This window comes from Pelophylax lessonae, assembly GCF_965119305.1.
Source record: "Pelophylax lessonae genome assembly, chromosome: 8".
NCBI lineage: Eukaryota > Metazoa > Chordata > Amphibia > Anura > Ranidae > Pelophylax > Pelophylax lessonae.
Genome location: NC_138775.1, coordinates 114591907 through 114604483, shown reverse-complemented (window position 1 = coordinate 114604483; position 12577 = coordinate 114591907). Strand labels below are relative to the sequence as shown.

At 42.7% G+C, this 12577-nt stretch overlaps 1 protein-coding gene across 1 annotated transcript in view; it reads left to right on the top strand.

The window, feature by feature from the left end:
* Nucleotides 1-12577, top strand: part of DDX47 (DEAD-box helicase 47) — a gene marked incomplete at its 5' end in the record, with an annotated part of 626288 nt that overhangs the window by 310206 nt on the left and 303505 nt on the right. The gene's annotated exons all lie outside the window — the stretch shown is intronic.

The window sequence follows — 12577 nt, the reverse complement described above, 5'->3', positions numbered from 1 at the left end:
TGCACTCTCGGGTTAACCAGTGGAACAGGAGAGCCTGAGAAAAACCACGGAAGGCAGCAGTGGGGGGGGAGTCCCCTCCCACTCCCACTCCCTGTAAAAGCAGTCTAGCGGTCAATTATCCACTAGGATAGCTTTTACATGTAAGCCGACCGGCAGGCATCATCCTGGTATAACCACTCAAAGTCCAGCAACGTACCAGTACATTGCTGGTCCTTGTTTGGCATATAGTGTAGGTTTTTTTCTTTTTCATGCAGCCTGTGGGCTGAACCAAAAAAAAAGAGAACCTATCAGAAATCAGCACAGGAATAATGTGTAGTATTACCCATCGTTAACCGCCCAAACATCCACCCACTTAATTTAATGACGGGTATACACGACACTATCCACGTATACCTAAATAGGATTTTAACTGCAGTGCTGAAATCAGAAAATCACCACAGCGCTGCCAGCAAAGGTATCCATATATGCTGAGCGCAAACGCGGTTTGTGTCAGAATATATAAAATCAATGTGGCAGCCGACGAGTACCTGCAAGAGAAACCGGTCACAAAAGAATGAAAAACAAAGTACAGTAAAAGTACAGTAGGAAGAGTAGAAGAACATATAACATTACTGACACAACAACTGTTTTTGGTTTTTTTTATTTTTCTAACGTTTTTTTCTCGATTTGCGACTGCGATTTTCCAGCTTGGGTCTCTCAAAATGTCGATAGCCATCCAACATCTTTCGAGACCCTGTGTTTGTGTGCCCTACACTGTGTCGTGCTGTACCCTACACTAATACTCCACTAGTGTATGGTAGCGCTGGATACATTCCCCGATGCAGAGACCAGGTTGGTCAGGACATTTGGGACAATATTAGCGGGTGTCACGCCTAAATCCGCGCCTGCTACAGACACGACATCTTCTTTGGGGGCATCTTTGGGTAGGGGTACTCGGGAGGACATGTGAAAAATGCCTCTCATGCAGCCGTCTCACTGCATCTGGAAGGGGAAGTTGGGCAGGCATGCCTCCTCGGTACAGGTAGGCAAGGATGATCTCTTTCTGGAATTCTCGGAAGGATCCAGTTGGTCCTAAAGCCCTGTATAGGACAAAGGCGTTCAGCATAGCCAATTCAAATAAATAGACACTTTTTTGTACCAGCGTCTGGCTTTACGGGCAACTAAATACGGCGCCAAAAGCTGGTCGTTAAGGTCCACCCCTCCCATATTAAGGTTATATTTGTGGACACAGAGGGGTTTCTCCAGAACGCCAGTTGCCGTAGGAATTTGGATCTTCGTGTCTGCGTGAAGGGAGGACAGAACATAAACATCCTGTGTATCCCTCCACTTCACTGCAAGCAATTTGTCAGTTTTCAAGCAGGCTCTCGCCCCCCGACTAAGACGGGAATTTACAAGACATTGGGGGAAGCCCCAGCGATTAGGTCGCACGGTGCCACATGCGCCAATTTGTAATTCAGAAAGATGACTAAATAGTGGCACGCTTGTGTAAAAGTTGTCCACGTACAAATGGTACCCCTTTCCGGATAAGGGTGACACCAAGTCCCAAATTATCTTGCCGCTGCTCCCTATGTAGTCTGAGGAGTTCGGGGGCTCCACAGTGCTATCTTTTCCCTCAGACCCGGAAACTAACTGTATAACCTGTGGGCCTGTCACAGTTTATACAGCTTGACCTTGTACTTGGCACGTTTGCTGGGGAGGTACGGTTTCATAGCAAGGCAGCCAGTAAATTTAATCAGGGACTCGTCAACATAGACAACTTGTTTGGGGGTAAACAAGGCTGCAAACCGTTGATTGAAGTGGTCTATGAGGGGCTGAATTTTGTGGAGCCGATCATATGCAGGGTCTCCCCGAGGCCGACAGATTTAATTGTCGCTGAAATTAATAAATCACAGAATTTGCTCATATCTAGCCCTGGACATGAAGGCAGAGTACATGCGCATATGGTGAAGTGGGCTAGTGGATCAATATAGCCGCAATTCTCTCTGTTTAGTTATGCCTATGTGGAGGGAACGGCCCAGAAAGATTTTAAAATCGGAAACCGTTCTAGGTTTCCAGCCGAATGGTCTGGCAAGGGGCGAATTTGGGTTGGCGGCGTTGAATTGTTGTGCATATAAATTTGATTGATCCACAATAGATCTGTAAAGATCTTCCGTGAAGAACAGCTCAAAAAAGTTCAGGGGCGTAAAACCAGCTGTCTCCACGTGGATTCCAGGTTGGGCAGTAAATGGGGGAAGTACTGGCGCTGTAGAATCAGTGGGTTGCCAATTGGGATATGCCAGCGCATCAGGGAGGCCACTATGGACTCTACGGGCCTGTCTTCTAATATGCGGTGGCTGCGGGCCACTACTCGTGCTAGCCACTGCAGCAGCTTCAACTGCACTTATGGGACTCGCCACGTAACCAAGTGATACTGCAGTGCTGGTTGTACTAGGTCCAGGGTGTACTAGGCCGCTGGCGCTTGCCAGGTCGCCAGAAGGATGAGCGGCACTAGTAACGACACTCTGCTCCATACGAGCACCCTGCGATTCCTGCATCTCAAAAACTCCAGAATGGGGTCGGGTACTCCTGGGTCTAACAGGGACCCATCCATCGTCGGAGCTATCTGTCAGGGAGCCGCTGCCGTCATGAGGTTTGTATACTGACACTAATTCTGCCAGTGTAGCTTCCCCATCGCTATCATCTGACATGGCCAGTATACTATAAGCCTCTTCACCACTGTACAAACATTTGGACATTTTGTTAACTAAATTTACCTATACAGTGGTGTTGACTCACAGGTAATAAAAGCACCTGGTTGTCAAGGACTATTTCAAGGGCTACCAAAAAAACTGCTAATGCTAGCAGAGATCAGGCCTGACTCTGCTAACACAGCGGTTTTGTGTGTTGTGTTTTTTTTGTAAGTGACAGTAATCTATTGATTACTACACTTGCCTGGGTGGGGTGGGCTGAGCAGAGGGGTTTAACGCAGGCTCTGGCAGGAATCAGTACTGACTGTGCAAACACCGTGTTTTGGGAACCCTAAACTATGGGGACGCTAGTATAGTTCAGATCAGATATTGATCTGTTCAAACACTATACTAGTAATGGAAGTGTATGTGTGTGTGTGTGTGTGTGGTAATCAAGGGTTTTTTTCTAACTATGCGCTGGGGATCTGCACTTTTTTAGACTGACACTAACACTAGCTAATGTCACCTGTGTCACTAATAATAGTGATCAGAAGAAAAAAAACTGTACACTATAAAAGTGACACTGTAAAAGGACACGGAAGGGGTTAACTGGGGGGGCTGAGGGGGTTAAATCTTTATGGGGGGGGGGTGGCGGGGACCCTAAACCTCTTTTGGGATAGAAACTAACTTGCTAGCGCAACCTCAAGTCACAATCACACTAATACAAAATACAGTAAAAACAGTATATTGCGTGTGTATTAGTGTGCAATGTGACAGGGGGGAAGGTGTTAACTGGATGTGATTGGGGGGGATCAGGGGCTTAAATCTTTATTGGGAGGGGGTGGCGGGTATCCTAAGGATCAAAGGAACGACCGCAGACGCTAAACCTGGTCACAAGTCACACTTATACGGGTATATAGAAAATGCTATATACTGTATACAGTGTGTGTTGTGACAGGGGGTGTAGGGGTGATCAGGAGGGGATCAGAGGGTTAAATCTTCATTGGGGGGTGGCGGGGGACCCTAAACCTCCTTGGGACAGAAACGAAGTCGCTAGCGCTAAGTCAAGTCACAATCGCACTAATACAAAATACAGTCTAATACGTTTGTATTAGTGTTCAAAGTGACAGGGGTAAGGGGTTAACTGGGGGCGGTTAAATCTTTATTGGGGGGGTGGCGGGTATTTTTAGTGAAAAAGGGGGGGTCGCAAGCGCTTCATCTGGTCACAAATCACACTTATACAGGTATATAGGAAAATGCTATATGCTGTATACAGTGTGTGTTGTGACAGGGGGTGTAGGGGTTAACTGGGGGGCGATCGAGGGTTAAATGTGCCTATCTAAGTGTACAAGTGTGTGCTTGTGCAGTACTTACAGTTAGATGTGCTCTCCTCTCACGCTGGATCCAAAAAGGATCATGGGAGGGGAGGGCACATCTTTTCTGAGCCTGTGTTTACATTTCACAGGCTCAGCACAGGATCTGATTGGGCAGAACCGATCTACAGGTCCAGGCCATAAATGATTGGCCTGGACCTGATGACTGATCGGTTCTGAACCCAATCGAGTCATCGGCGGGAGCGCGCGCGCCAGAGCGGCGATGGCTAGTGACGTACCGATACGTCACTTTGCCTGGCCGGGGCAGACCGTCTCAGTATATGTACTTGCGGCGGTCGGCAAGTGGTTAAACCTACAAGTGCTTTTTTACCACAACTATTCCTTTATTATTGGCTTTAGAAACGTACAAATGTAGCAATTTAGTAATTGGATAAAATGTTTAGCAATGGGAAACACTTTTTGAAAGATAAATCATGCTTTTTTTTATACAACTGTATAGATCAGACAAAAATGAGGGACAAATGAGAAAAGAGGGACAAGAGGGACTTTGTTTCCAGATCAGGAACATTTCTCAAAACTAGGGATAGTTGGGTGCCATGGTATAATAGTGTGTGTTTCTTAATCATACATTGCTAGGATTGTTTTATGGAACCAAAGGGTTGTTCAGTAGTCAAAAATGGTTAAAAGCATGCTAGGCTTAAACCTAATGTACACCTAATTAAATATAGGTGTTCAGCAAATTATCCCCCAATTTATGGATGCCAATCTGTAACCTGAAAACTTTTATCAAACAAATTGACAGCCAAAAAGAGCAAAAGTGAAGGTTTGAGAGATACAATGATTTGATAAGAAAAGAAGATGGGAAGGTACTTAAGAGTAACTAAGCAATTTGAGTGGTTTGTAGGATTGGGAGAAGGGAGAAATATTCAGCCTCTCCTCAGCAGGAGGGAGGAGTAGGTTGAAAAAGTGGTGAACTTTTAAAGGGAGGGTCAGACTAGCCCAGAGTATTATAACATGAAGTGACAGTAAAGGGAAATTGGTGAGTTTTTTTTTTTATCAACCACATAAATAGAAAAGAATCAACAGGATGTAGAAAAACAGCCAGCATCAAAGGACAAGTGAGGTACAGGTATTGGATGTCCAGGAACAGGAAAAGAATCTTTGAGGTAAAAAAAGAACAACGTAATCTATTATTTCCCTCTGAACATCCTTCATATAACTTTATTAAATAGGGGCCCGTCCTTTTCTTTGACTGAAGAAATAGACAAGTTCATTATAAACAAACTACATGAGGGTAAAATGGGGTTAGCCCAAGTTGCTTTCTGGAAAGGAACCAAAAACTGTTCATAAGAGTTCATTTACCCCTGTGATTTTCTGGAATGTTCACAAAAAATTGCATGCTTTCCTGCATTGCACAAAAGGTGCTGCCCATTTGCAAACAGACAGTGATGTCTTTAACTCTGAATGGAACCCCCACGCATCTTGCAAATATGTTTGTCAAACGCATGGCACTGAAAATAAAAAAGGTGCATCTCTGCACTGTGGTGAGGCAGCAGGTAACAAAGATAAGTCATATACCAAACTTCTAAATAATCCTAAATGTAGGAAAATGTAGGGCAGCAACGAATGATGATTTTCACAATGGATTAGTTGGCCGATTTATTGTTTTGATTAATTGGATAATAACCTTAAAGTGTTGTGTATAATTTAGTTAATATGTAAAGTTTAAAAAAGGCAATTTCTCTATCGTCAATTGACAGACGCAGCTCTCATACTTGTTATCCATTGGGTTATGCTGCCCCCTGCAGGAGTAGTACTCAACGGGTTAAAGTGACGAGGTGGGGGAGGGGCCTGGTAATGGCGCTGGCCGGGAGAGATGGCTGAGTCCCGGGGAGCGCCCATTCAGTACGCTGACTGCGATTAGCCTGTGCTTGCCTTCACCCACTCCGCTCACCCCCGCTGGCTCAACCCCGACTTGCTGTCTCCTACCTGCCATGCCTCATCCGCACTCATCCACACTCCAGCGCTGACCGGCAGGTGTCGGCGAAGAGACCGAGGACAGCTCGCTGCGGAGTCCGGAGGGAGATCCAGGAGGAGACGCTGCAGGGACACCGGGAGGACACGTGTGCCCGGCGCCCAACGTGCAGGAGTTCTGGACAAAAAATCCCTACCCTGAGTTCTGTGGAGCAGTGGACCGGCTGTATGGATTGGTGACTGGAGGTGGCGGGGAGCACCCTGAAAGGCGGACGCAACTGAAGGTGATACTACTCTGCAACCTTAAGTCGTCCTGGAGGTCGGGAGAGGTGAGAGGGGTATTACCCCCCCTTAAAGTTTGAAATTTAAAGACCGCTACGCTAAAAGTAAAATACCCCCCTTTTGAAATCCAAAAGTTAAATGGATGTTTGCAAAGTTGAAACAGCAGAAAGTTTATTACATTTTGATAAATTCAGATTGCCCTAAATAAATCATCTGTGAAAACATCTACTAATTAAGACTAAAATAGCCCCCTGGAATGTTCCCTTAATGAGGAGGCTGCCTTTCTGATTTGGATTATATGATAAGGCTGCTGTTTGTAGAGGGCTCAGACTTCCCTGAGGGTGGCCAGGAGTTTTTTTATTTTTTTTTGCAATTGGACTGTCTGTGAAAGTTTAACTATGAGCATTAAACACGCTAAAATTACCTGGGTGAGCTTTACAGTAAATTGCTACTTATAAAGTAGATGCTGTCTGGTTAAAGAGATGGGGAAAGAAGGGAAAAAGAAAAAGGGGGAAAAAATAGAACCTGCGTAAGAAAGTGGAAATCCCAAACATATATTAAAAAGGTAGGAAAATGAAAACTAACAAAAGACACTGGAGGAAAACCACCGAAATTAAGTGCCAGCCCTGGATCCATCAAAAATTATATGACCCCAGAGAGAATGATAGAAAACAAGGAGAAACAAGTATCGACAAAACCAAAACATGGCAATGAAGGCAGTAAAAAGACCCGAAACTCAAGAATAACAGAGATAATTGAAGATATCAATACTACACAGTCTGTGCAGATGGATAACGTTCAGACGGTCAAAGACCCTGACGTAAGTGAAGAAGAAGAGCGAATAGTTGAAAATCAACTCCCTACAAGGGATGAAATAAGGAAAATGTTCTCTAATTTGGAATATTATATTAAAAAGGAAATGGCAATCCTACATGGAGATCTGGGACAAGTTGGAAGAAGAGTCGCAGAGATGGAGGACAAAATGGAACATCAGGGGAAAAAACTAAAATTGCTCAAAGAGGAAATGATGAGAACACAAATATCACAAAGAAATCTACTCTACAAATTAGAAGATCAGGAAAATAGAGACAGAAGAAAAAAACCTAAGAGTCCGCGGCTTGCCAGAAATGGGACAAGAAAAACTAGCAGAAATGTTAGCAGTGTTCTTATTCAAGTTACTGGTATCCTCCCCGACCCTGTCTGTCTAGCAAGAATTTACAGTTTACGGAAATGTACGGGTAATTTCTATTCATATCCTGTCTGTTCCTTATCTGACTTGCATGTTGGAGGACTGATGTTTACGGATCTTTATATTTGTACTTTGATGCACTTTTGTACTTTTCTTTCATGTTTAAATAAATAAAGAATTTGAAAAAAAGAAATGTTAGCAGTGTTCAATCCTCTACTAGAAAGAGAAAGAACAACAAAATTAGAAATTGAAAGAACACAGAATTAGGAAGCCACGAAATTCACCAAAAGAGTCTCCAAGAGATGTAATTGTGAGGTTTCACAGATATGAAACAAGATCACGGATATGGGAAAAATTAAAAAGCCGACCCACGGAAATGGGAAAAATTAAAAAGCCGACCCCTTTTGAAATATAAAGAAGCAGAAATACAAGTATATGCTGACTTATCACAGGAGTCATTAGCCAGAAAGCGGATACTTAAACCGCTGGTTGAAACATCACAACATTCAATACTACTGGGGTTTCCCGGCACGTTTAGATGTCAGAAAAGGACAGACAGTTAAACTAAGATTTCTGGAAGAACTGGAGGTTTTTTGCCAGAAGTTGAAAATTCCCATCCCCGAGATACCTGAATGGCCAACCACTAGGGGTATAGGACCTGAAGAAGAAGATGAACAGTGGCATCTGAAGACCAAGAAGAAATAAACACAGCGAAAGAGACAAAACTACATAGAGAGATGGGGGTTGGGGGGGGGGGGAGGTCGAGGCCAACAAGATAAAGAGACGTTTAAGAGACTGGATGGGACACCGGGGGAACTTAATAACTTTACTCTAATTCGGCTCCAGGGAAGAAGGGAGTGGAATGATTTCCAAAAAAACAACAATATCTCTCCTGCGCTCAAGTGGTATGCGGGAAGGTGAATCTTCTAGGCGGTTTCATGACACAAAAGAAGTGGTCTTGCTGCCCCCCTCAGCACCAAGGGTATCCAAAAGGCACTACAAGAAAACAAGAGAAGGGCGCACCGACCTTGTGCATTACCACTTAAAAGTTTATTAAAATCAAAGAAGGGTAGCGTATAATATACTCACAAACGTAGCATATGAACAAGCATATAGGAAATGGGCACCGCTCGCTTCCAGGACACTTCTCTACTGCTGGATAGTATGATGGCGTCCTCAAAACCTGATGTGTCTTACGCGTTTCGATTGCAGTGGCGATTTTGGCTCTGAGGAAGAGGGTCCTCCTCGAAACGCGTAAGCCACATCAGGTTTTGAGGACGCCATCACGCTATCCAGCAGTAGAGAAGTGTCCTGGAAGCGAGCGGTGCCCATTTCCTATATGCTTGTTCATATGCTACGTTTGTGAGTATATTGTACGCTACCCTTCTTTGATTTTAATAAACTTTTAAGTGGTAATGCACAAGGTCGGTGCGCTCTTCTCTTGTTGTTTTCAAGAAGGGAGTGGAGCCAGACGTACAGGTGCAGAGCCCCACCCTAGGGGAAATGTCGACATAAGGAGGGAGGAAGTAGGTCGACTCAAAGGCCGAAGGGGGAGGGCCTTGGAACCCATCGAGATGTGGGTTAAGGGTTGTGAGAGAAGTGGGGGAGAGTCTGGGGGGAGGGGAGGTGGAAGGGGGGGAAGTGAGTGAATGGGGAGAGGGGGGTAGGAAGGGGGAGGGGGAAAGGGAAGGGTAAATCACAGTCTAATGTATCCACTCCATTATTATTCGAGATGAGTTTCATGGGAAGAGCACTCTGCAATTTAATGTATCCACTCCTTTTTTTTTTGGGCAAGATGGATCTCTCTCTGTTCTCCGGGGAAGAATGTAATGCCTCTTTTTAATCGTAAATAATGACAGAGATTAGTTATGTAACGTGTAACATAAGAGGACTGAATTCCCCCGAGAAGAAACAGAAAATCCTGAAAGAGATTAAAAATATGGGAGCTGACCTAGTTTTCCTACAGGAAACTCACATCCTACATTCTTCTAATATCAGGTTGTACTCAAAAGACCACCCCACGTGGTACTATTCTGACAATACAACAAAAAAATCAAAAGGGGTGGCTATTGGGTTCGCCAGAGGAACTCACTTTGTCTTAGAAGAGTGGATGGTAGACCACGAGGGAAGATTCCTTTTCTTGAAAGGAAAACTCCATTCCAACCATTCCAAGGATGTGACTCTGGTAAACGTGTATTGCCCAAATTACAAACCTATGGGATATCTTGGGAAAATTCTAGATAAGCTAATAGAATTTAGAAAATGGGAGAGTGATATTAGCTGGTGTTTTAAATTTTTGTCTTGACCCAGAAATTGATTGTACATCGGCTGTACAGAGGAGTAGAGCAACACACTTGAAAACAATCAGAAAGAAGCTATTTCAATGCTCCAATGACATTTGGAGGGTGCTTCATCCGAAAGAACGAGATTATATGTTCTACTCCTCTGTACATAAAATACACTCGAGGATTGATTACATCATGATAGACCATAGAGGGATAGAACTAGTGACAGAGGCTAAAATAGGGATTAAAACCTGGTTGGATCATGCACCCTTTAAGATAAAGCTGAAAATATTAGGGGGATTATTCAAAACAAATACCTGGAGACTAAATGAGGAACTGCTCAGGGGGAAAAAATGGGGAGAAGAAATTGGAAAAGAATTAGAATTATATTTCCACATTAATGAAAATGAAGAAACTTCAAAAAATATACTATGGGAGGCGCAAAAAGCATGCATGAGGGGGATCTTAATTTCTAAAGGGTCAAGAAGGAAAAAAGAGAGAATAGAACATAAAAAAAAACTGATAAGAGATTTATGATTTACAACAAAGCCATAAAAATATTCAGTCGGTTGGGATCCAACACCAGTTAGTTATAAAAAGAGAAGAACTAAAAGAATTAATAGAACAAGAAATCAGACAGGAGATCAGGAAAGTAACTAAAGAAAACTATCAAGGAAATAACAAGATCGGGAAGAAACTGGCGAAAATCATTAAAAAAAAGAAAGCGATAAATTATATAGAGAAGGTGAACGGTATATTCAACAGCCGATATAGCAAAAGTATTTCAGGAGTACTATGGGAAACTTTATAATATCAAAGAAACAGGAGGAAAGAGGGACCCGGCTAAAATGGAAAAAATTAAACAATATCTGAAAGAGGCAAAATTACCTAAAATACAACAAGATAAAATAGATCAACTAGAAGCTCAAATCACTGAATAAGAGATAAGTTTAGCCCTTAAAACCACACCTTTAGGGAAGAGCCCTGGACCAGACGGGTTCACGGTAAGTTATTATAAAAGACACAAGGACCTGTTAATACCCAAATTAAAAGATTTTTAATGGCTTAGGGCAAGAATATGGGATGAGTAAGGACGCCTTATTAGCATCAATTACGGTAATCCTGAAAGAAGGAAAAGACGCAACCGTATGTTCAAGCTATAGACCCATCTCGCTCTTAAATATCGATACAAAACACTTTGCAAAAGTGTTGGCAACCAGAATGAAAAATTTGATGGAAGGAATGGGTCCATAGGGATCAAACAGGATTTATACCCAGGAGACAGGGCCGAGATAATGGTGTAAGAACAATTCTGTTGATGCGGCAGATGGCTAAGAGTGGATCCCAAGGGCTGATATTGTCGATAGATGCTGAGAAAGCATTCAACAGAGTCAGCTGGGATTTCATGATGGGAACCTTGGAGGAACTGGGAATTGGAAGAAAAATGATGGCAGGGATAAAAACACTCTATGGCCAGCCCACTGCCAGGGTGAAAGTAAACGGGGTCCACTCTGAGCCATTTGGGATGTCTAATGGAACAAGGCAGGGATGCGCGTTGTCCCCATTATTGTTTGTTCTCTCATTGGAACCCTTATTAGTGACAATTAGGAAGAACCCAGATGTGAAAGGAGTAGAGGTGGGGGATGTGGAGCATAAGATTGCCGCATTTGCGGACAATCTGTTGCTGTACATCTCCAGACCGAGGATAACCCTACCAAATGTATTAGAAAGCTTGCAAAAATATGGAAAACTATCTAACTTAAAAATTACTAAATCAGAGATATTCAATGTCAATGTAAAAAAACAAGAAGACAAATTTAAACTGGAATTCCTCTTCACCTGGAAAAAACTAGGACTAAAATATTTAGGAATTATCTGAACAAAAAAACTCGAAGGACTGTATAAAGAAAATTATATCCCGCTATTAAATGAAATTAAAAAAGAGCTTAACAGGATATCACAAAGGCCGCTATCATGGATAGGGTGAATAAACATAATAAAAATGCCAATTCTACCAAAAATAACCTACAAATTTCAAATGTTACCCATTTTGATCCCTCAGATATATTTCAGAACTCTGAAATCTTTAATAACTAGATTTATCTGGAAAAGATGTAAACCTAGAATACAACATGCAGTATTAAATAAGGGCAAAAATCAAGGGGGCCTAGCAGTACCAGACTTCAAAAAATATTACGATGCAACTATTCTCTCACGTGTGATGGAATGGGTGAAAACAAAAAGCGAAAAAAAACTGGGTAAAAATAGAATGCACAATGAGTCACACTCACTTAGGAAAAATTATATGGATACCTGCACAATACAGGAATTTAAACTTCAATACGCATCCGATCACAACTCAAGCACTTAAAATCTGGGATTTAACTCACAAAAGAAATAATTTGCAATACAACTCACCATTAATCCCTTTAAAAGACACTATTTCCCACCAGGACAAGAAAAAATGGGAGGAAAGTGGATAGGAGACGAGGATGCACGTTTGAGGGATATTATGAACAATGAGCAAATATACACATGTGAGGTAAATCAAAAAAGAAAAGATTGGAGACTCGATGAGTGGCGGTATTGCCAGCTGAGGCACTTTGTGACTTCTCTGCTAAGACCGCTGAGAAGGGGAGAAGATTTTCTCCCTTTTGAGCTGATCTGCTCCTCAGAGAAACATGAAAACAAAATATCAAATATATATAAAATCCTGGTGGACTTGACAGGACCGGCGGTCCTGCCATTCATCGACAAATGGGCGAGGGATTTGGGCACACGAAATAGAGACTTTCACTTGGGAAAAAGTTTAAAATTAATACACAGTTCCACATTAGATCTAAACAG